General features: G+C 34.2%; 1 pseudogene; it reads right to left on the bottom strand.

Moving 5' to 3' along the window:
* The window catches only part of LOC117066042, a 78082-nt pseudogene extending 52081 nt beyond the window's left edge, over positions 1–26001 (bottom strand).
* Between the last annotated feature and the right edge of the window lie 545 nt (positions 26002–26546).

The following is a 26546-nucleotide window of genomic DNA, read 5'->3' as shown; positions in this document are numbered from 1 at the left end:
TGAATAGTTAATGGGTACAGCACACCAGCATGGCACATGTATACATATGTAACAAACCTGCACGTTGTGCACACGTACCCTAGAACTTAAAGTATAAAAAAAAAAACCAGGTAGATGTAAATGGAACAAAGAACAGGTTCTTTTATGTTCCCTTGTATGAGTTTATTGATCAATTATTTTATCATTAATTATTTTAGAAGCAATAGAGGTATTTTAATTTTTTTTGTTTCAAAACTTTCTAGCTCTTCTGTATTATTTTATATACATGTTTAATCATAAAGTTTTCCATTTATATAGATTAGTTTTTATTTGCGTGGATAATCTCTTCGTAGATGTGTTCTGAATATGAAAAATGCTATCTTTTTAATTGTTTTGCATCTCAAAGGATTTATCTTTGCTGTTAACAGCTTTCTTTTAATTTACTTGAAATTTTTTAAAAATGGTTTATCTAACTTTCATAATTAGAGCGAAAACCTGTGGAAGTTTTTGGTTAAAGAGATAAATACAAATAAATATTTAAATACACTTAAGAAAGATGTACTAAGAAATTTTGTGCTGGGCGCAGTGGCTCACGCCTGTAATCCCAGCACTTTGAGAGGCCGAGGCAGGCAGATCACCGGAAGTCAGAGTTTGGAGATCAGCCTGACCAACATGGGGAAACCGGTCTCCACTAAAAGTACGCAAATTAGCCGGGAGTGGTGGTGTGCGCCTGGAGTCCTAGCTACTCAGGAGGCTGAGGCAGGAGAATTGCTTGAACCTGGGAGGCGAGGGGTACAATGAACTGAGATCAGGCCACTGCACTCCAGCCTGGGCGACAAGAGCCAGATTCTGCCTCAAAAAATAAAAACAAAAACAAAAATTAGCTTTATTTGCACGATTTGCTTCATTTGCATTTATTTGCATTATTTAACGAATAATATTTTTACATTCTCATTATCATTATATAAGGTGCTACAAATTATCACAATGCATGAGGAGAAATGCATAAAATATTGATTTCAAAAAGTAACAAACATTCAGGATTCGATCAGCTAGCTCTCTGGCATTAAGTAAATGAACACTTACAGTCAAATTTTCAACATATACTCAAGGCAAGTTTCCTTTTCCCAACCACACTACCTTGTTAGTATCAACATAGTTGAGATGTACACGTGTAATTCTTCATAGGATTTCATCATGCCCAAAAACGTTAAGCCTGACTAAGTAGAAACAGATAAATGTCAACCACATTTGAATTAGGTTTGATTTTTCATGTGATATTCTTCAAAGGCAATTTAATTGCAAACATAAAAATAGTAACCACTCTCACATGCTGTGAACTTTTTTGGTTTATAGTGAACAAACAGGTAAAGGAGAAGCTATTACTTTTTTCATAAGCATAATAATTCTCAAGGAAATGTTTGCAAATGTGGAAATGTCAGATAACACATTCTATATTATCTATCTATCTATTTATCTATCTATCTATATACCTATCTACTCTTAGGTTATTTATCTATCCATCCCTATGAATCAGGGATGTTCACAGGGATGGATAGATAAATAACCTAAGAGATGATAGATACATATTCTTAAATTTGTTACCCTCATTTCTATGCTCCTCCATCCTGAGGAAAACGTCTTTGATAAATGCTTGAAACATAAATGATTAGGTATCCAGAGTTTGGGTATACTGGCAAAAATACAGCTATATTTATATTTGTATTAATACAGGATATAAATGAGAGGTCTGCAATTTGGAAAATAGGAAGGGAGAGGAAGAAGGACGAGCTGATGATTGTAAATGGAGACGTTTAAAATTGCCTGTTGGTTTGTTTAAAAAAAAATGCAGTGAGGTGGCTGACATTTGTGAATTCACATGGGGTAAAATAGCACACATGCATTAAGATCTTGAGAATGTAAAAATAAACTAAGGAATATTAGACTTACTGAAGAGACTTGGGATTGTTTTCAGTTGGTCATTCAATACAGATTTTTGCCTAGGTTTCTAGGCAAAGAAATCCCAAGTGGTAACTTTTGTATACCTATTTTTGTATCCTTCTCGTCCACAAAATACTCTGAAACAAAAAAAGTATTAGAAAATAAATACCACTGAATCACTGACTATACCATGGTTTGGCAAGCTATAGCCCTCGGGCTACATTCAGCCCTCTGTTTGTTTTAGTAAATGAAGTTTTACTGGAACACAGCAATATCCATTTGACTACTATTTTTTTAATATTGTTTTTAAGCCACAGAGACCATCTGACCCACAAAGCCTACAATATTTACTATCTAGATCTTTACAAAAAAGAAAATTTCTGACTCCCAACCTACACTAACACAACTTGTGCTTCATCAAATTTACTTTGTAAATTGGTGAAATTTTTTTTTAATTGCCATGTTACAGCAAATAACTTTGTCTATTTCCAACTTAATATAATTTTCATCATTTGAAAGCCATAACTTCTAAAATCTTGAAGTTCCTTCAAATGAGATTAACCTAATGCTTACCAAAAGTTTACCAAGCACAAATAGGCTTTCTGTATGCAGTTTACTTATTTATTTGTTATTTATTTATTTTTGGATACAAGTGTAGTCAGAAAAGAATGTAAATTAAATTTCCATCATTTTTTGTGCTCTTCATAATCTTCTAACTCATGTATTAACTCCACAATTTCCCAGTACCCTTTTAAATTCATAAAACAAATTTTTTTACTTTATTCATTTTTATCAAAAATTAATTCTGATTTTTGTAAATTGATTTTTTTGTCAGAAGTCTGTTAATTTTCATTTTACTTTTTGAGACACACTTCTTTTGAATTTGTTTTTTGCTTATACTAGCTTGAAAAGATTATTTGTTTCACTTTTATCAATGTTTTTCTTCCTTCTGTACTTTTTAAATTTCTGACATTAAAGGTTTATTTCTTAACTTATTTATATTGTTAAATTTATTTAAGTATTTTTAAAAAATGGCTTTTTTGATGACTTGCTTATTCTTGTTTAGGTTCTCAATAATCTTTGTATTTTGTAGTTCTTTTACCTCATTAAATTGTCTAATAGCATATTTTAAATTGTTTCTACTTTAGATTTTTGCCATTTCTTTTCCTTAACAGTAAGTTTTATTTGAAGATTTTATGGGTATTTCACATATGTTTTTCTTATATATTTTTATTACATATTCTATTCTTAACTGTTCATGATTTTTCATTACTTATCTCTGATTCCACTGTAATCACAAATTTGGTAATTCTGTCTTTGTTACCACCTAATTTTTACAGATATAAAATTTGTATATTTATAATTGCATATTACAATTCAAAACCTTACATCAGTCTCTAATTTGGTTATATACAGAAATTCATTATTTTCTGTATAATACAATCCTTATATTAATCATTTCACACCTATTTTTCTGGTCCTCCAATTTTACAGAAATTTAAAAGTTGATATATAAATTCCATGCTCAAATTTTGCAGAGAAAAACAGTTAAGTTTATGTCAAAGGAAGAAGCACAATTCAAGCTCCCAGTTCTTGATTTAGAGTTCCTGGAAAATAAAGGGAAAGTGAAGAAACCAATCAGAGCAAAGTCAAGGTGTTATATGAACTGCAGTGGAAGGGAATGAATTGCCAGTCAAGAAGCCATTTAATCTTTAGTGTACCCAGAACACCAGAACCAAAATCAACTCCTCTTGATGTTAGCTTCTGCCTTATGAAGGTGGGAAGCTTCCATTTTAAAGCAAGGATGCAAACTTTGCTGGTTCATACTGTAAAAACAAATGAGGTTGAGATCTTTCCTGATATCTCTCAATGCCTCCAGACCTAGTTTGGACTGTGGCAATGGGATCTGCAAAAGTGTAATTTTAGTTTGCCTTGCTTCTTCCTCTTGGGTGGGAAGGTCATAGAGAGCAGACATATAGGTATCCTTTCTGTCTTATTTTTATTTTTCAAAAAAGTAACTTCCTTTCAATATTGAAACATTCCTTGAATATTTTTAATATGGAAAAGTACTATTTTCAATGTTGCTATTACTCTTTATTTATTTATATGCCATGGTGGATATGGTGGAATTTGATAATGCAGAGCCTTGCTATTCAAGCCACATTTCCATGGTTTGTTTTTCCATTTTCAGAAATTGGTAAGGGCGGATTTTATTAGAAACTAATTAGTTTGGCAGCAAAATAATCACCAGATGAATACAAGTTACTTTATCCATAAAGTCAACAAGCTAAACAAACCCCATTCAGCATCTCTGAATATCCAAACAGAAGTGAGGACGGACATGGTTAAGTTATTTTATTTTTCCTTATGAAAATATTGTTTTTTTTTTCTATTACAAATAATATCCTTGGCAGATCAATGCTCTGTTTAATGAATGTCTACAGAATTTAACATATTTGTCTGTGAATATAGTGTGGTTTCTTTTGTTTGTTTTTTGGAACAGAGTCTTGCTCTGTCACCCAGGCTGGAGTGCAGTGGCACGAACTTGGCTCAATGCAACCTCCACCCCCCGAGTTCAAACAGTTCTGCCTCAGTCTCTGGAGTAGCTTGGGATTACCGGCGCCCACCACCACGCCTGGCTAATTTTTGTATTTTTAGTAGAGATGGGGTTTTGCCATGTTGGCCAGGCTGGTCTCGATGTCCTGACCTCAGGTGATCTGCCTGCCTCGGCCTCCCAAAGTGCTGGGATTGCAGGTGTGAGCCACCGACCCAGCCAATATAGTGTTTGTTGGGTGTTCAGTTTATTTTAAATGGTATCCTTTGAGAGGCCGAGGCGGGCGAATCACTGGAGGTCAGGACTTTGAGACCAGCCTGACCAACATGCTGAAATCTCGTCTCTACTGAAAATAGAAAAATTAACCAGGCATGGTGGCACATACCTGTAATCCCAGCTACTCAGGAGACTGAGCCAGGAGAATCGCTTGAATCCGGGGATCAGAGGTTGCAATGAGCTGAAATGGCGCCACTGCACTCCAGTCTGGGAGACAGAGTAAGACTCTGTCTCCAAAAAAAAAAAAAAAAAAAAAAAAAAAGTCATATATTACCTGTTACTTTTTAAAAAATATTTTGCCTCTAACTGTACCAAGTGACCAAGTGCGTATGTAGTGGATAGCACACATGGTTCATTTAAATTGGCTTCAGTCAACTCAACTTAACCCTCTTACATTCAGCAACATAAGATTTGAGCACACATTAAATTACCTGATTCTCATTTTAATTTAATAGAGTTATCAGAATTAACTAAACCGACATCTAATATGATGGGTATCTATTATACTTCTTGGTATTTTACTAAATATAACTATCTTTCTCTTTACCTGTCTTGGGTTGAATTATTTTCCACAAAATGTAACTGAGCCTTGAAAACTAAAAAGAAAGATGCAGTTCAATACTTTAAAAAATGTACACCATCAATTTATGCTCTTTATTTTCCATATTTTCAAAATTTTTATGTCTGTTGAGATTTCTTTGGGAAAAAGTTTGTATCCAGTACATTTTACTAATATCCATTTGAATTTATCCTAAATCTCACCGTATTTTTAGATTTTGCTTTGGGAAATAATACTGTTCTTTTTACAATAATATTTTTAAAATAAAAATTCTAGAAAATTATTTGTAATAATTTAATAAGCACTTAAACCCGGAAACATGACAATTTTCATTAACCTATTGTCCAGTTTACACTATTACACTTATTTATAAAAATTTTATATTGAAAACCTGCAAAGTCATATGCAGTATCACTCAACTATGCATCTATAACGTGATTCCAAGGCAGCATGTATGTGCGCTACAACAACATGTGTAATTGTTCATAAGATTCCAATGATACCGTTACAATTTTTATAATACAAGAACCATCTAACTAGAGCAAGGACTTTTCAGTATCTCTGATTTTCATTTAGAAAAGTAAAAGTATCCCTTATGCTAAATCTTTATTATTTTCTATTCCTTCTCCAAATCCATGAGCTAGTTTGAGTTTGTCAGTTTATTGTTTGTTTCTGAGTTTTGTTGTTTTTGTTTGTTGTGGGGGGAATTAAAAGATCAATGTGTAGTAAGATTTACTCGGAAACACAAAATATTAATGAAAAGGAGAGGAGTGGTATTACAATAGTGGGCTTTTTTTTTTAAGATGTCTTTGTTTCAGAAAATCAGAGCTGACTTTGTGGATTTTATTATTAATGGGGATTATTATAATAATTTTAAAGTTCATATGCAGAAAAAACTGCATAAAATATCAATAGTATTCTCTTTGGAGCATACTTCAAATACACTATACAAAGCACTTGTTCTGAGGTCTAATGATGTTAGTTATTAGCTGGGACAAATTGGAAGTCAGCTTGTCAGTGTTTGCGGATACCCTCTGTAACATAAGGACAGGAGAGGATCAGTTTAGTCAAGTGCGACAGTGGCATCATTAAAAGTGTCAAGCTGTGTCACAGAGGGATCGCTGAAGCAGGGTTCTCTAGCAAGTCCATGAAATAGCTAAAACAAAAGTTAGAATTCTGAAGAAAAAAAAACTTCATTGAAATTGACAGCAATAAATATTAAAATTAAGGCCTAAGGGTAGCCTGAAGAAGAAAGTAGACAAAAATTAAAGGAAGAAGAAAAATGAATAAAAGGCAACATCGAATAAAATAAGATGCCTATGCATAGAAATAAATTCATTTGTTTATTAATTTCACAAAGTTGCATCTATAGAGAATCTATACAGGAAAAAAAGCTGGTGTATTTTTAAGAGGAAGGTCAAAAACTGTCACATGAGTGTAGGTTACATTGATACCATGCTCAGTTACGACATATATTTCAAAGTTCCATAAAGATGGCTCATGGTGAATTACTCTAATCAAGAACTACAAAATGAGAATATTAAAACAAATTGAGACTCATTCTGTCATATGCATATAAAGAAAAGAAAAAAATATAGTCTGACTATTGTATACCTGTAAATATAGAAGGAAATTGTGGCCCCCCCAATTAAGTGACATGTTACTCTGAAATTTCTGAAAGTATAGGTCTGCTCATTTCAAACATATTCAAGAGTGACTCAGCATAAATAACTTGCTGGGGAAAATGATCTGGGACACAATAAACAATGCAAATAAAATTCTTTCCTGAGCCCATATTAAAATATGTAATGTGAGTTGATAAAATAAAATATAGCCCCCTTGTTCAATCTAGCTATAAAGTCGAGGTTACCATATGTAATACATTTAGGTAACAACGCACATTTTCCCATCTTTTTTTTATCAAACTACAACTTAGATGTGAACAGAAAACACATTTTCCCCCCATAACTACTTTTTCTTTCTTCCTGAGCATACAATCACTAGTTATTAGGAAAGTAGAGGTAATAACAAAAAACTAAGTTTCTGAATCTATTTAAAGATTATCATACTGTATGTATTTTATAATATATTACATAGTACAATGTGTAATACATGTGTAGTATAGGCATCACATATACATTATATATATACACATACATACATTGTATATATATACACACACACACACTATATTGCCTCTCATCTCCAAATCTACCATTCATTGTCTTCTTTATGCAAATGATGCTAGACCCTGTAAAGAGATCTTCCCCAGATGACATAATGTTAAGCTTTGACAATAGAGGGCACTGCATGGACTCTAGAGAAGTAAAGCGCTTCTCTTCCTTGGTTTGAGTGTGCCCCTCCTGCCAGGCTTCTGCAGTACACACCATGGCTACTGTAGAAGAAGTTGGCTCTTTCAGCATGGGTGACTTCCCCAGGAACAAACTCTTGCAATGCCTACAACTTCTGCTGCATGTACAGCTTTTCCAGCACCTGGCTCTTAGAGCAGGAGCACATTTCTAGCAAGTTCTGTCTAACACACATTTGCAGCTTTTCCACATCCAGTAAACCACAGCTTTGTCCTCTCTAATGAGAGATCTCAGTCCTGAAGGAGAGATTCTCTACTGGATGGGGATGCCCATTTTTATAACAACGACATGAATCTCTTTCCACCCTTTTGCCATTTGCTCATAACTGGAGTCACATCTCAACATTCACCAGAGATAGTAGTATACACTATGACCCAGGGGGAAAAAAACTTCTGCAGCAAAATAATCACAAGGCTTTGCTTACATATATCAGCAGAAAGCTGGAAAACCTGTGTGAGAGTGTATTCTAAGGATCAAACAGGACAGGATATAACACTAAATTGGGTTTTATTCATTTTTATGGGTGTACCTAATTTAGCTCTTACAGCTGGAGATGACTGGAACAGCTAGAAATAGCTCTGTAATTGGCAGATTAAATGAAACTTGACTTAGTGGTGACCTATATTTAATGAGGCTGAGATCCCAGAGTTCCACAGCATAATATGGAACAAATAATTAGAAAGCTTTGGGATATAGGGAAGTTTTTTTGGATTTATCATGTGTGCCTTGTATACCCAGACCCCAGGTGAATTCCATGTAGCCCAGATATGACCACAGGGAATGCTGTCATTGAGATGTACTTCCTGATTTCAGTGGAGATTATGGGATCTTAAGATATTGGAGGTCAAATGGCAACACTTAACATCAAAGGCAATGTGGGCACATCTACTGTAAAGAGAATCAGGGATATGTCAGATATCAGGAACATTCCCAAACTGTTTCAGATGAACTAGATTTGTTAAAAGTGTTCTAAATGGCAGACTACAAAGTACATCAATGTTTTTCCAAAACTTATTGTTATCTATGTGTGTGAGTGCATGTGTGCACGTGTGTGTATATGTGTGTGTGTATGCTGCACAAATGTTAGGTCAAAAAGGAATCTCAGCCTTGCAGAAATAGAGGGTGTAAACATTTGGGAAGCTGACAATAAAAGCTGCTAAAAATTGTTTTCACACGTATTTGGGAGGAGGGAAAACCTTACATGGGATTATCTCATGGTTTTGTGACAACCTGCTCTATCTCTTGTAAGTCTTTCCATGTGTATTGTTCAAATTGCAACAAGATGATCAAGAAAGACAGTATTTTCCCATTCATATCTAGGACAGTATATCACTAGAACTCCTGATGCCATATTATCTTAACTCATATTTTAATACAGAATTTGGGGATTTTCTATCTCTAAAAAAATAGGGAAAATATTTAATATAGGAGGCATAAGGCTAAGTTTAATAAAACTAATATTTGTGGTTAATAGAAGATAAAAGAAAGAAAGAGAAAGACAAAGACAAAGACAGAGATAGAGGAGATGTAATTCTCATTATGCCACACAACCCCAGGCAAGTTCTCTTTTTTCTTTAAGAATTATAGGTGAATGAAAAACTGTAGTGAAAATAGTAACACTTTCCTCCAGCAATGTATAGCTGTAGCGTAAGTGTGTGAAGTGCATCATAAAATCCAACTCTACTTGTCACAATACAGATATAGAGATTCGAGGAGCACCATCTCTTCTGGTAGATAGTAATAGGTCTCTCTATCTATACATTTTTTCTTTTATTGTAACAGAAAAAGTTTTTACTGTTGCACATCTGAAAATACAGTATCATATATTTCATCATTATTATAGCTTTGGGACATTAGCTGGTGTCAAAGAAAAATCAGAGGCATAATAAAATATTAAAGAGTTTGAGTAAGAAGCAACCAATATAGTGTTCCAATGACAAAATGTCGGAGGCAATATTTATTGGAAGAATGCAAAAGCACACTAAGTAAATTATTGGAATGGTTTGCAATTACAGAATTACTTCTTTTTAGTCCACCTTGGTGGAAAGTCTCTAATCACATAATCATATGTTAATTGGCTGCTTATGGTTGGTTGAGGTTAAATTTTAGTTCTGTCTAACATAAGCGTTTATCGGCAATGACACAAGTTAAGTTTTACTTATGTTTGCTATTAAGCAAGATTAAGGCTATCTTTAAGGCTTTTTTTTTTTTTTTTCTTGAAATGGAGTCTTGCTCATTCTCCCAGGCTGGAGTGCAGTGGCGCGATCTCGGCTCATTGCAAGCTCTGCCTCCCGGGTTTCACACCATTCTCCTGCCTCAGCCTCCCGAGTAGCTGGGACCATAGGCGCCCACCGCCACGCCCAGCTAATTTGTTTTGTATTTTTAGTAGAGACGGGATTTCACCGTGTTAGCCAGGATGCTCTCCATCTCCTGACCTCATGATCCGCCCGCCTTGGCCTCCCAAAGTGCTGGGATTACAGACGTGAGCCACCGCCTCTGGCCCCAGGCCTTTGGTTTTGTTTGCTCACATTTTTCAGGACTGTTATCCATTTTATTTTTACTTTACATTAGTTAACTTTAAATTTGGGTGAGGAGAAACACACGGTGCCTCCAGCCCCTGCCTCTCCTCCTTTTCTCCTGATACACACTAGTAGAGAAATATTTCATGGAGGACCATCCTTATTGAGTATAAATACAAAAGCTAAAGTTTATCTATACCTACCCCCAAAACACACACAAACACACACTCTTCTCACACACCATTTTGACTCGAGGAAGATGTATTTTTCTGGGTTACTCCAGTATGTGATTTTTAGACTGTATACTCTTCTTTTGTGTGAAACTTCTCTATTCTACATTCCACTTTTTATTTATTAATGAATAAAACATACATTAGTTCCCTAACTCCCTGCTTCTATGTTCTTGAAACTTTCTTTTAAAAATATTCTACTTCATTCATTCTACTTACCTCTTCTTCATTCTGTCTCTTCTGTCACTCCTCGGTGTCCATTTCTATAATAAATCGGTCACTGCATATTGGGGATAAGCTATATTCTTGTTCTTGGCATATTAGAATGTCCATTCATTATCCAATTATGCTGTTTGCTCAAGGCAGACTCTTACAGTGGAATAAAGAGAGCTCCTTCCTACCTTTTTAATTTACTCTTTTCAGGGGAAACTCATGACAGAAATACTTAAGTGGATATATTTCCCTCAGCAAATCTAGCCATGAAACATTAGAAAGTTGAGGATGAATATTTAAAAATTACCCCTGGAAGAGGTTTCACTCAGTGATGAACACGTACTCTGCACACCTCTTCCTCCCGGAATTATCAATCTATGAATACCAATTAAAAATCTGTTTTTAAAACTCATATTCATAACTCTATTAATACAAGAATATTACTAATTAATCAAGTAAAAACAAAGCCATAGAAACATCAATTTCTGTGATATTTAGTTCAGGGATGTTTTGACCCATATGGAAACAGCTACCTCCCGGTAGATCAATATGCTTCATAATCTTATATGAAAAATGTACAAATAATTTAATATATTTTTAAATTTTTATTCAAGAAAAAAAGATAGGCTTAGAAGATCATTTTCATCATGCAAAATTATAATTTTTAGGCCTATCCAGAAGGTTGGACCTTCCAAACATTAATATCAACCATGCTGCAATGGTTCAGTTGAAATTCAGTCTGGCAACTGGCTAGTTCTCTTGAGCCAAGCAATGCATTCAGTAAGGCCTAAACTTATAGCACCAAATTTAATTTTACCAACAGCAGAATTTCCTGGTATTGCTATCGGGAGAAAAATCTTTTTCCCTCATAACAGGTCAAAGACAGAAAAGCAACAATCATTTTGCCTTATTTGCCTTGAGAAATTAATTCTCAAGTTGACTCAGCTCCCATATGCAAATACAAACAGAGTGAGATTTTGGCACAGGGAAGAGTTTTTCTTATGTTTACTCTTTTCTTTTTCGTGCCTCGAATTCTTTATCAAGGCTTCATTTCTGAAACTCTCAACTCTACGAAGTTTAAATCATGCAACTTTTAATGTCAATGTACAACTTACTTATTGGGTCTTATCATCATTTCACTCCAATTTTACAGGTCATCCACAATCTCCATTTCCTAGGTGGTGGAGAAACCACACAATCAAGTGTTTTCTCTTAAACAGCTTAGATGAGATTTTCTATTTCATTTACGTTCTCTGTGGATATTTTGTGTGACCTCAGTATTATCCTTCCTGTTGTATAAAGGAGTCATTTTATTAAACCTATCTAGCTTATCCATAATCTCCTATACTCACTCTTTCTTATTTATATATAACTACGTATAGTCATACTTTATAGACAGAATCAACTGCATACAAGCATGTGATACCCGTACTTGACTTAAGTCTTTTAAAATGTTTACATACATTGTTAAATTTTATCATAAATCTTCAATTATTCTGAGAATAAACTGCTGACCATTGACAATCCTTAGCCAGGATAAGCAATCTTTATGTTTCCTTTTTCATTTTTTAGTAGAACTGACTGAAAGTGAGTTATAAAATTTTATTCCTTATCCTGTTTGGCTTTTATGACCTACCATTCTTTCATTTTCTTTAGGTGTTTCTCTATATAAAGTATATTTTAGAAGTAACTCCAACTAAGTGACAAGCACAGTGTTCTTGATATTACAGTTATCAAACTGTCCATAATATTGGTGAACTTTTGAGCTGCTATAAAACTAGTGGAACCTCTTCTTACTGCATAAAATCACAGAATTACTTCTGAATGTATCAGAGTCACTGATTCATAGTATGAATATTTCACAAATTTTCTTTTAAGATAATATTTTTAATTTTTTGTTAATTACCTATGGAAATTGTCAGTATCAATTGTCCATTATTCAGATAACAATAATCTTATTTGAGCCTCTTTCTCACAACAAAATCATAATAATTCTCTCATTCTCACTTGATGACGAGTTGCTGCAAATGCTTAACAAGGTTTTATCTGTAGTTGATCTTTCCACTTAAATACATTCTTCACTTGGTTTCCAGTATTCCTAAAACTACGTTTTCATCTGCTTTGTAATGCTCTAGAAGTTTATTCACTGGTTACTCAATCAACTTAAACTCTTCCCTTTACTTTTCCAGTGCTCTATAATTTGACGTCTCTGTCACACTAAACTCAGTACTCCATAGCTAGATCTTCTATATTTAATCAACTTCTTGATAATCTTTAACCTTCTATGCTAAATCCCATCCTTGTAAATGGTTATGTTACTCCCCTACTCATAATGCACTTTACTCCTCAAAAGCATAATTTTGGAATTTGATCCTGCTACCATAATGAATTGTATGTCTCTTTATCTTCATGGGTCTGTCTTTACTTATGTGTAAAGCACCACAATAACAATACCACCTTACTAATTTTGAAGGGGATTGAAATAATATATGAAAAGGTCATAGCATTGCAAAAGTACCTGATATGCCATAACTGCTCAGTATAAGCGAGTTACTGTATTTTCTTCTAAAGTCCAAATTATAGTTATCTATGCCAAGAAAGTGTTGCTACTTATTGCTCTGGGGAATATTTTTACTTCTTCATATAGACTATAAGAGCTAGTCTTTAAAAGGAAAGAAATCTAAGTTGTGTTGGAAAGAATTCAAATACTGGATACAGAATTTACTGTTTCTGTTGAATTCTTTGCTTGAACATTTTACGAAAAGACACTACCTTCTTAGATGGAGCTGAATGCTCCAAATAGTTCTATTGGCTTGATATATTTATCTTCTTCTTCAGGACAAATGTGTCTTTCTGCAATATATATTCACTAGTCCACCTACTATTTGTTGAAATTACAAGAGGAAATAAACAATAACAGATAGTTTCTATGTACTTTCGTGTTTTTGTTCTCTGAGATAAGAATTCTAAGTCATAAAAGTACTGTTCAGATTTTTATAGATGCTAATGAATAGTTCTGCCACTGTATCTTAATAAACTCATGGAAAGTTAAATCTGCATTATGTTTTTTATGTTTATCTGATTTGATTTCCATTGTATTACACATGGTGATTTGGGCCAGAAAAGAAACTGTTTTTGGTTGTTCAAATACCAATGTTATCATTTATGAATTTAAGGAAAGAATTTAATTATAAATCTTCTTTTGGTTTCTACCTTTTAATAGCTGATCATATAGGATAAATTATTATTTATCCTACAGAAGATATAATTATCTTATATTTTTCCTTATTATTTTGTAATAAGAAAAAATAAGATTATTTTCTGTAGGATAAAATCAGATTATCCTTCATGCTCATGTGTATGATAAACGATTGCTGGGTGGGGAGTTTGAATCACAATAGGAATAATTATATTAATTGCAATGGCAATAATAAAAACATGCTAATTATAAAAGGAAAAGGAGAGATAGAACAGAAAGTATGAAAAATAGATAATTACTAACGTTTATAAAAGATTTACTATGTGCCAGGAACCGTACATGATATTTGTTGATTTTAATGAATTCTCAAGATAACATACAGATAAATACAATTGACATTCCAATTTGAAAAAAAATGGAATCTAGGTTTTAAAGAGTTTAAATGATTCATTCACTGAAATGTGTCTAGTAACATGATTGAATTTGGAAACTCACATGGGGATAAACAAAAAAAAATTGTAAAGGCATGTATTTTGAGTACTTTCCTAGTGAAGTTAAAATTTTATTTGGCACATAATTATCACTCAGTGACTAAGATAATATTGTCAATATGGACCCTCACCTTGTCATTTACTAATAAATATTAATGCTTTTCTGATAGTCTCTCTATCAAATCTTCTTAACACATATACAACATACATATAATAGAATATATGAACACAACATATTCAAATGTAAGACTGGGATAGTTCCTTTCTGTCAAACAGATAATATAAACATAATATATCCACATATATATGATTTTTTCTGGAATTAGTGGAAAATATTCTTTATAATCTATGGGAACTTTCTGTTTAATAACACTGTTTCAAATTTAGCACCAAAGGAAATATGAATAATGGTTGGTTTCAGAATGTTTGTTTGTTGTTATTATTATTATTTTTTTAATTGAGACAGGGTCTTGTTCTGTCCCTCAGGTTGGAGTGTAGTGGTATAATCACAGCTCTACCTCCTGGGCTCAAGCGACCCTCCTATCTTAGTCTCCTGAGTAGCTGGGATGACAGGCACATGTCACCATGTCTGGTTGGTTTCAGAAACTTTCAAAACTAGTTGACATCTTCTGTGTAATTTGAATATAGGTGCACTTCAAGCTCCTTAAAAGTAAAACGGTATACCTCCAAAAATTGTTGTATTCCTTAACAAGACATAACATAAATTACATTACTTTGTCATTTAAACTTTAGATTATGTTGTAGAGTCTACTGGAAAGAAGAAAAACAAGAACATGAAGGAAGTTTTTTTGTGAGAGTAATGTAGCATTCTAAAAATTACTTTTATCTTCCTTAAATTTATATTGTAACATATCCATTGTAAAATTAAAAGTATATTCACTAGCTTAGCAAGTTGATAATCTACATTATGAGTTTAGCCAGATGACTACAATGTTATATCAGAATATCTTGAGATAGTATAAAATGAAAAAAAATGACAAATGTAAAATAGCAAGTCACATACTACATTTTCTAAAAATGGGCAATTTATTTTTCCTTCACCAGAAACTAAACTATATACTAGAGATGATGATCAAATAACTAGCTTTTTTCAATAGCATTTTTAGAGAGGAATTTAGTGTTGTTTATTTCTATAATAATCCTACTGTACTATTTCGCAGAATATATACTATATATTTTTATTAGCTGAACAAATTGATTTGAGATGTAGTTTTAGCTATTTTATCATTTTTTGCTTTGACTTCATAAATGCAGTTCTCATGCTCAGCCCATTAGGGCAAGAAAGGCATCTTCCATATGAGCAGAATAGAAATGTTAATGAACATGAGTTCATGAAGATGGAGCCTCAACCTAAACCTGACAATTTGACTATTTAACTACAATTTAACTCTTTCTCACATAACAAGAATATTGTTAAGTTTATTTAATATTCTTATTGCTAAATAAGCTTATCAATATTCTTGTTACATGAGAAAAACATGCATGTATGAGTTTTCTTATGCATCTCTTAGGTGGTCAATGTGTGTAACCAGGCCGAATGTCAATCAATACAGAATTGTACATAGTTATTCTTATACAAAAAAATAAATAAATAAGTGAACTGCCTCCCGGTTTTAAAAACACTGCTATGGGTTGAATGTGTCCCCCAGACAAGCATGTGTTGGAAACAATCCCCAATGTAACAGTACTGGAACGTGGGGCCTGATGATTAGGTGATTAGGCTTTGAATGTGGAGAGAATGGATTAAGGCCATTAGAGTGGTAGTAGATTTGCTATCTCAGCAGTGGGTTCATAATGAAAGGGGCAGTTTGAGCCCCCTGTCTCTTGATCTGTCCCTCTCTTTTTCCTTTCACCATGTGATGAACTTCTGCCATGCTGTGTTGCAGCAAGATGGCCAGTGCCAGATGCTGTCAGCTTAATCTTGGACTTCCCAGCCTCAAGAACTGTGGGAAATAAATTTCTGTTCATTATAAATTACTCAGTCTATGCTATTCTGTAAAACAGTTTAAGAAAAAAAAAATCAAAAGAATAAAAGGCCAGGAGACATTTGCTATTTAAATTATATACATTTATAAATGTGAAAGATATTTTACATGTGAGTCAGTCATAAGATTATGATTTGAAGCTACGTATTTGTTTCCTGTTTGGTAAAAATCCGATTGAAATTATCAAGGAAAAATAAATGTGAAAGAAGAGAAAAAGCCTAAAATCTTCAGATGTCACACACACTTAAAATCTTGAAAGTGCAAAATAAAATTACGGAAACAAACCTACTCTGTTTCACATTTTTGAGAAATAAAAATATTTGAGCAGTGGCCTATACAATTTATTTAACTAATTTCTTTGGAAAATGCCAGTTTCTCTATATTATTTTTTTTAAAAAAAAGAAATAAGAGCCACATAAAAGGCACACAACATCGAAAGGATTAGCTCATTCTAAGAAACCAGAAATATTCATCAAGAGAACAAACTTATAGTGTGACATAAAACAGTATGTAAAATATTTAACTTAGATTTTCAATGATAACCAAGCCGATATTGCACAGTAGAAAACTTCCAAATACCAACCAAGACTATATTCAGAAAAAAGAATTATTAATAACAAAATATAACGGATACAGTAAAACACAGATTACATGAACATAGAATTGAATTAGTAATTCAGTATTCAGCTTCATAGTGTTTCCAAAAACACAGAAGAGACTAAATTAATAGTGATTCATTTCCCAATAGCCATGTTATTATCCCCTTTGCATCCTCCTAGACATTTCTCAGAGCCTTTACATGTAGATGGGGCCATTTACCTAACACCTGCTATTAACATGTGGCCAAGGTATGTCTTCTGTATGCATTGAATTTTCTTGTCTACCGTTACATGTAGAAGTCCAATAATAAAGGGGTCAATTTTACAACAAATATAAAAATCCTAAATGTGTATGCAGTTGACAACAAAGCATAAAATCACACAGTTACATAGATATTAAACGGCCTGCTTCTGAATGACTATTGGGTACAGAATAAAATTAAGGCAGAAATTAACAAATTCTTGGAAACTAATGAAAACAAAGATACAATATGCCAGAATCTTGGGACACAGCTAAACCAATGGTAAGAGGAAAGTTTATAGTACTAAATGCCTACAGCAAAAAGTTAGAAAGATCTCAAATTAACAACCTAATATCACACCTATAGGAAATACAAAACCCAGAATAAGCTAACACCAAACATAGCAAAAGATAATAAATAACCAAAATCAGAGCTGAACTGAACAAAACTGAGATGTGAAGATGCCTATAAAAGATCAATGAAATCAAAAGCTGCTTATTTGAAAGAATAAGTAAGATTGATAGGCTACTAAGTAGGCTAATTTTAAAAAGGGAGAAGCTCCAAATAAACATAGTCTGAAATGACATTACTGCCAATCCCACAGAAAAAAAAAAAAAAAAAAAATCAGAGGCAATTATGAACACCTCTATTTACACAAACAATATAAGCCAAAAAAATGGATAAATTACTAGAAACACATAACCTATTAAGATTGAATCAGGAAGAAATGGAATACCTGGACGGACCAATAATGAGTTCTGGAGTTATATCATACCAAAAAGCCTACCAACCGGAAAAAGCCCTGAGCCAGATAGATTCACAGTTGAATTCTACCAGCTGTATAAAGAAAAGCTGATACCAATCTTACTGATACTATTCCAGAAAATCAAAGAGAAGGGACTCTTTCCTAACTCATTCTATGAGCCCAGCATCATTCTTATACTAAAACCTGGCAGAGACACTAAGAAAAGGAAAAATTTCATATCCTTGATGAACACATATGCAAAAATCATCACCAAAATACTAGTGAATAGAATTCAGAAGCACATCAAAAAGCTAATGCACCATGATTATGTAGGCTTTAATTCCTGGGATGCAAAATTAGTTCAACATACACAAGTAAATAAATGTGATTGATGTCATACATAATTAAAAACAGAAATCACATGATCATCTCGATAGACTCAGAAAAGGCTTTCAACAAAATTCAGTATCATTTCATGTTTAAAAAACCAGCAAATTAGTCATCAAGGGAACACCTCAAAATAAGAGGCATCTGTGACAAAGCCACAGTCATCATCATACTGAACAGGTAAAGGTTGAAAGCACTCCGCAGGGGGCCTGAAACAAGACAAAGATGCCCACTCTCACCATTCGTATTCAGTGTACTACTGGAAGTCCTAGCCAGAGCAATCGCACAAGCGAGAAAAGTAAAAGGCACCCAAACAGGAAGAGAGAAAGTCAAACTGCATCTCTTTACAGATGACATGATTCTACACCTAGAAAACCCCATAGTCTCTGCCCAAAGGCTCCTAGACCTAATAAACAACTTCAGTAAAGTTTTAGGATACAAAGTTAATGTTCAAAAATCAGTAGCATTTCTGTTCACCAATAATGTCGAAGTTGAGAACCAAATCAAGAATCTCATTTACAATAGCCACAGAAAGAATAAAATACCTAGAAATATAGCTAACCAGAGAGGTGGAAGAACCTGACAATGAGAATTACAAATCACTACTGACAAATATGAGAGATTACACAATAGAAAAAAAAAAATCCATGATCCTGAATAGGAAAAATCAATATGATTAAAATGGCCATACTGCCAAAAACAATTTACAGGTTCAATTGTGAACTTGCATCTAACTGTGAATGTCATTTTTTCACAGAATTAAAATAAACTATTCATAGGGAACCAATAAAGAACGTGAATATCCAAAGCAATCCTAAGTGAGAAGAATGAAGACAGAGAAATCATACTACCCAACACCAATCTATACTGCAGAGTTACGGTAACCAAAACAGCATGATACTGGTATGAAAAACAGACACGTAGACTAACTGAACAGGTTAGAGAACTCAGAAACAAAGTCCCATAACTTCAACCATCTGACCGTGAACAATTACAAACACAGGGGAAAGGACTCCCTATTTAACAAATGTTGCTGGGATAACTGGCTAGCCATATGAAGAAGACTGAAATTAATCCCATTATTTACACCATATACGAAAATCAATTCAACATTTATTAAAGACTTAAAAGTAAAATCTAAATGTGTAAAAACCCTAGAAGAAAATCTAGGAAATACTATTCTAGGCATATGCCTTGGCATAGATTTCACCATGGAGATTCCAAAAGCATCTGCAGCAAAAACAAAAATAGATGAGTAGGATCTAATTAAACTGAAAAGCTTCTGCACAGCAAAATACACTAACAACAGAGTAAACAGAAAATTTACAGAAAGGGAGAAAAAATTTGCAAACTATGCATTCAACAAAGGTCTAATATCCATAATCCATAAGGAACGTAAACAAATCAACAAACAAAAAACAACTTTATAAAAAAATTTGCAAAGGACATGAACAGACAATTTTCAAAAGAAGACATACATGTGGCCAAAAAGCATATGAAAAAATGCTCGGCGAGGCATGGTGGATCACACCTGCAATCCCAGCACATTGGGAGGCCAAGGTGGGTGGATCACCCGAGGTCAGGACTTTGAGACCAGCCTGAGCAGCAAGATGAAACCCCATTTCTACTAAAGATACAAAAATTAGCTGGGCACAGTGGTGTGTGCTTGTATTCCCAGCTGCCTGGGAGGCTGAGGCAGGAGAATTACTTGAGCCTGGGAGGTGGAGGTTGCGGTGAGCTGAGATTGTGCCATTACACTCCAGCTTGAGCAACAGAGCACGACTCCATTTAAAATAAATAGATAAAAACAAAAATAAACAAATAAATAAAAAATTAAATAAATAATAAATAAAGGAAAATACCTAACATCACTAATCATTAGGAAAATGCAAATGCAAATCAAAAGCACAGTGAGACAACATCTCACATCAGTTCGGATGTGTTTTTTAAACAGTCAAAAAATAAACAGATGTTCGTAAGGTTGCACAGGAAAAGGAATGCTTATACATTGATGGTAGGAATGTAAATTAATTCAGCCACTGTAGATAGCATTTTGAAGATTTCTCAGAAAACTTAAAACAGAGTTACCATTTGACCCAGCAATGCCGTCTCTGGGCATATACCCAAAATAATATAAATTATTTTATGATAAATACATGTGCATGCCTATGTTCATTGCAGTGAGAGGTGAAGCCAGTTGGACTTCAGGGGTCAACTGGGGACTTGGAGAACTTTTCTGTCTAGCTAAAAGGTTTGAAAAGCACCAATCAGCACTCTGTTAAAACACACCAATCAGTGCTCTACGTCTAGCTAAAGTATTGTAAATGAATCTATCAGGACTCTGTAAAAACGCACCAATCAGCTCTCCGTATCTAGCTAAAGAATTGTAAATGCAATAATCAGCACTTTGTAAAATGGGCCAATCAGCTCTCTGTAAAATGGACCAAGCAGTAGGATGTGGGCAGGGCCAAATAAGGGAAGAAAAGCTGGTCACCGAGCCAGCAGTGGTAACCCCCTCGGGGCCCCTTCCACGCTGTGGAAGCTTTGTTCTTTTGCTCTTCACAATAAATCTGGCTGCTGCTCACTCTTTGGGTCCGCAGTACCTTTAGGAGCTGTAACACTCACCACAAGGGTCTGCGGCTTCATTCCTGAAGTGAGGGAGACCACAAACCTACCAGAAGGAAGAAACTCTGGACACATCTGAACCTGTGACGGAACAAACTCCGGACACACCATCTTTAACAATTGTAACACTCACCGTGAGGGTCCGCAGCTTCATTCTTGAAGTTAGTGAGACCAAGAACCCACCAGAAGGAAGCAGTTCCAGACACAGCAGCACTTTTCACAATAGTAAAGACATGGAATCAATCTAGATGTCCATTAATGAGGTACATATACACCATAGACTACTATGCAGCCGTAAAAGAATGAAATTGTGTCCTTTGCAGAAACATGAATGCAGCTGGGGGCCACTATCTTCCGTAAATTAACACAGGAAATGAAAACATGTTCACTGTGAAGTGGGAGCTAAACATTGAGAATGCGTGGACCCAATTAGGGTAATAATAGATATCAGGGCTTACTTGAGGTTAGAGGGTGGGAGGAGGGTGATGATAAAAAACACTACCTATCAGCTGGGCACAGTGGCTCATGCTTGTAATCCCAGCACTTTGGGAGGCTGAGGTGGGCGGATCATGAAGTCAGGAGTTCAAGACCAGCCTGGCCAACATGATGAAACCCAGTCTCTACTAAAGATACAAAAAATCAGCTGGATGTGGTGATGTCTGGCTGTAATCTCAGCTACTCGGGAGGCTGAGGCGGTAGAATCGCTTGAACCCAGGAGGTGGAGGTTGCAGTGAGCCAAGACCGCACCATTGCACTCCAGCCTGGGTGATAGAATGAGACTGCATCTTGAAACAAAACAAAACAACACAAAACACAAAACAAACAAACAAAAATACCTATCAAGTACTATGTTCACTACCTGGGTGTCAAAATCATTTGTACACATAACCCCAGAAACACACTATTTACCCATGTAACAAACCTGCACATGTACCCACCCCAACCTAAAATAAACGTTCCAAGAAAAAAAAAGATCCTTAACACTACCAAAGTCCAAGTCTGACTGTTTTAAAAAAGATAATTAACATTGTTAAACATACACCCAGGCTAACAAAAGAACAAGTGGGGGAGAGAGAGAGAGAGAGAGAGAAAGAGAGAGAGAGAAAAGAAAGGAGAAAAGACATAAATCCTGCATATCAGAAATAAAAGAGAGGTCATTACTATTACTCCCAATGTTATCATTTCAAGAATAAAAAAAGAAATACTATGAACAACTCTATATCAAAAAATTTAAAATCAAATGAAATGGACCAACTCCTTGAGAGACACAACCTACAAAAATTACAAAAATGAAGAGCTCTACATCTATTAAACATACTAAACCAATAATTAAATCTTTCCAAAAATATAAAGCACCACTTCTGATTTTCAGTATGGCATATAGGAAAGTTAAAAGTTTTCACTCCATTCTAACAACAAATTAAAAGCTGAACAAAAAGAAAAACCAACAACTTTTCTTCAGAATAGTTTTCAGAAAAGTGAGGTCACAGGGCAAACAGCTGTTCCAAAAATTAGAGAGATAGACATGTGGATAAAGAGAATCACAGATTAACAGAGCAGAAATTCATTAGCAGAAACAGTTGCAGAAACCAATGCTGGGGCACAAAAACCTGAAACCGTAGTTGATGATTTGCTGAAGGTGCAGTTTGGACAAGCTAAGACGTAAAAGCTCCCAGGGGACTCAGTCATCGGTGGTCTGACACTCCTGGTTTATCATCAGGAGCTCTTCCAGGTCATCATAGTAGATAGTGGAAAAACATTAACCACAAAAACAAACAAATAAACAACAACAACAACAAAAACTAAAGTGCAGAAAATTTCCAAATAATTTTCTGCTCTCAAGCAGTATGGACTGCACATACTTCCTTCTAAAGACTACAATATGGTAAAACGGGGTAAAGGGTAATTTTACAGTAGAGAAACCTGACAAACATTACTGCAGCCATGCCATCAACAGTGATTAGTCATATGAATGGTAAGTGCTCTTAATATGATGTGGTGAAACTGGCATATACCTATGTGATCATTCTCCAGTAAATCCACTTGAATCATGAGGAGACCTTTGAACAAATCCTAATTTAGGGGCATTTTGCAAAATACTTGTACAATAATCCTCAAGGTTATCAAAGTAATTACACGAAGAAAAATCTGATGAACTTTCAGAGTCAAGAGGAGTCAAAGGAGACGTGACAAGTAAATGTAATCATGGGATAGAGACAGAACATGAAGTAAAAACTAAGAAAATCCAAGTATAGTCTTAAATTAATAATAATTATAACAAATGAACCACACTTATATGAATATGTTAATAATATAGGAAACTAGGTTTATGTTTATAAAAACTTTCTTATCTTCTCACAGTTCTCTATAAATCTAAAACTGTTTTAAAATTAAAAGTTCATTAAGAAAAAGAAAGTGCCACAGGAAAATACAGAAGTAGCAATGTAGGTGACTATTTCCAATATAATTGCATAATTAAGAAATTGTGTAATCATCCAATAATAATAAATTATGGTTTTTTATAATAATATAAAATAAAATATAGTATTTTATTTTTATTTTAAAAATAAGTATTAAGTTGCTAGGACATACATGTTTATTAAACTGTTTGAACCCAAATACTTAAAAGGAAATTGTTGGCATATTACTTTTTTCTTGTCACAGTTTAAAAAATGATTAAGACAGTAAGGGAACGACAAACCTAGATGGTTTGGAAACATCTTCCCTAATTGGAATACATGGCCCTAGAACAGTGGTTCTCAAAGTGTCCTCCAGGCACCTCTGGGAATCCCCAGCGCTCTTTCACTACCCTGAATGGGTAAGCTATTGTAAAATCAATACTGAGATGTTAAAATCTTGCTTTTACCTTTCAAAATTATTTTAAATATATTTAATTTTAGGTAATACTCAAGTATTTTTAAACTCGTTCTCTGAAAATGTACAGCACAGTGTTCCAAATGCTACATGACATGAGATACTGAAAATTACTGAATGCAGAGGTAGATATCTGAATGTGGCTGTTGTCTGCTAAGCTAGACACTAAAGAGACTTGCCACAATGTGAAACAATGTTCACTTCTCACCAATTTTCTTTGCTGAAAACGATAGTTTTAAAATATTAATTACGCTAATACATAATGAATTTATTACTGTTTTTAAATAGAGTAAATAAACCTCTCTAAAATTGAATCTGTTTACATTTTTACTATAGTAAATATATCAATTCATATAACTTATTTAAATGAAAGACCTTGGGATTCTTAATAATTCTCAGAAATGTAAAGGCTCCTGAGACTAAAATCTTTGAGGATTTCACTGTAGATGACTGCAGAGTCATTAGATCAAAGATACAGGAGTTCGTGGGTAACAGCATGTAGCAGAAATGCACTTACTGCTATGCAACATTACCTGAGCAAATTTGTCTTCAAATTTGGTTCTACAAAGGTATCAGAGGAACAATGTAACTGCTCTTCAGTATTCCAAAAGCAGTTTCTGAATTTCCATCTCCATTCTAACTATTATTACTTCTAAGGGAGTTCAGCACCTCTAGTGGAACTGAATGAAAAAGATGTTAACAGCAGGTGTGATGTTAAAAACTTAAGCTTACATTTCAAGGCCTATCAATTTAATTTATTTTCTTCAGGTTCTAATAAATGAATCTGTATGTCTGCAAACAACTATTAGCTTATAATAAGTCTCATTATATTGACAGACCGATCTGCAAAGTACAGTATTCACGATATCCTTTGCTGATGCAGTTTTGGTTTTTTTCTCAAACTTAGACTGTGTCCTGCTATTTTGTTTGGAAATCATATATATGGACCTGACATGCTACTTCCAAAATAATTTCTTGCATGTTCCATATATTGTCTGTCATTAAAAAACAAGGAAAAAACCTCTTTTATATTTGGAGATAAATATTTATATTTTGCTTTCTAAACACATATATAAATAGTATTACAAAATATCTTAAGCTTGTCATTCTTAAATCATGCATAATTTGTATTTTGATATCACATGCTTGAATATGAGATTTTCTGAGACTGTACCTCATGTTGAAATTTCCTTGAAGTACTTACAAAATTAAATTGGTATCACAACATGAGTCACCCTTAATAACATAAAAAATAATAATCAGAGATTATACAACCATATTCTATGAAAACACAAACCCCCCAGAAACCCTTTACTGTCTATATTTTTATGAACCTAACACTCCCCTAATCTATGAGAGTAAGAATGTAATGAACATGTTGTTCTGGAAGTACATATTGGCTAATGGACCTAATAGGAGAATGAGCTAGATAAGAAATTGTATTTCAAAATTAGTTGTTTCTTGATAAACTAAGCTTTCTCCACCTTGTTTTTTGTAAGTATGAGGCAGTTTAGGAAAAAAGAAAAAGAAAAAAAAGGATCACGCCTTGGCACACTGGCATTAAAATGTTTCATGATCTCTTAAGTTAAATATGACAAAAATTTCACTTATTTAGAATGTTAGCATGTAGAATTATAAGTATTCCTCAAGTATAGGAGGAGAAACAGGCACCTAGATGTTACTTACAAATGAGAAACAGAGTTGTGTGTGTTTGTTTCTCTTTTGAAATGGAGATTTACTCCTCTTGCCCAGGCTAGAATGCAATGGTGCAAGCTCAGCTCACTGCAACCTCTGCCTCCCAGGTTCAAGCCATTCTTCTGCCTCAGCCTCCTGAGTAACTGGGATTACAGGAGTGCACCACCACGTCCGGCTAATTTTGTATTTTTAGTAGAAATGGGGTTGCAACGTGCTGATCAGGCTGGTCTGGAATTCCTGACCTCAAGTGATCCACCCCACTCAGCCTTCCAAAGTGCTGGGATTACATGTGTGAGCCACCGCGCCTGGTCGAGAAACAGAATTTTTGAGACATGTCTTGATATTTGACTGTTCAGGAACTGAACTTTTATCTATTCTTAGGAAATTTCAGTCCTATCATTGTGAAAGTCAAACATTCAAATACCATATTCGCTTTGAACCTGTCTGCAGTCCAGGACATGGACCCGTGGACTTTGGCTTGCCCGTCTGACATATCATTCTCGAGCTTTGAATCTGCACTACTGATGCAATGAAGAATGAGGAGAGCAGCATTCGAGGGCCAAGTGAGATGCCAGCAACCTTCAAATTTCAGAGACAAGAGCTGCTATCAATGAACAGCCTGATGTCCAATTTTAGTGGCAGTAAGAACACAAATACCTAGTATTCAATAATTATGGCAATACGACTAAATGATGCCATGATCACACCTGTAATCACTCTGCTTAGATTCCCTTTCTTTCTGCTCATTTTATGACATTGTCTTCAGCTTCTTATCAGTTCCATAAACTAAGAAAATTTACTCATTATTTCTTTCTGTGCAATTAGTCCAAAGAGGTTCTGTATTTTATAACTAGGATACTTACATGCTATAAAGAAATTGATTGCACCAGAATTTTAGAATTACTTTCTTAGATGTGAATTTTTCATATTAATTTTGTCTAGAAATCTGCATATGCCTTACTGTATTAACGTTGGATCATGTTTTCTTATACTATGGCTGAGACTTTCATATTCCACAATGTATTTTATAAGTTCTGTGAATT

The sequence above is a fragment of the Trachypithecus francoisi genome, unplaced genomic scaffold, assembly GCF_009764315.1.
Source record: "Trachypithecus francoisi isolate TF-2019V2 unplaced genomic scaffold, Tfra_2.0 Lachesis_group2, whole genome shotgun sequence".
Classification (NCBI taxonomy): Eukaryota; Metazoa; Chordata; class Mammalia; order Primates; family Cercopithecidae; genus Trachypithecus; species Trachypithecus francoisi.
Note: the sequence above shows the minus strand (reverse complement) of the source record. Positions and strands in the feature narration are given on the sequence as shown.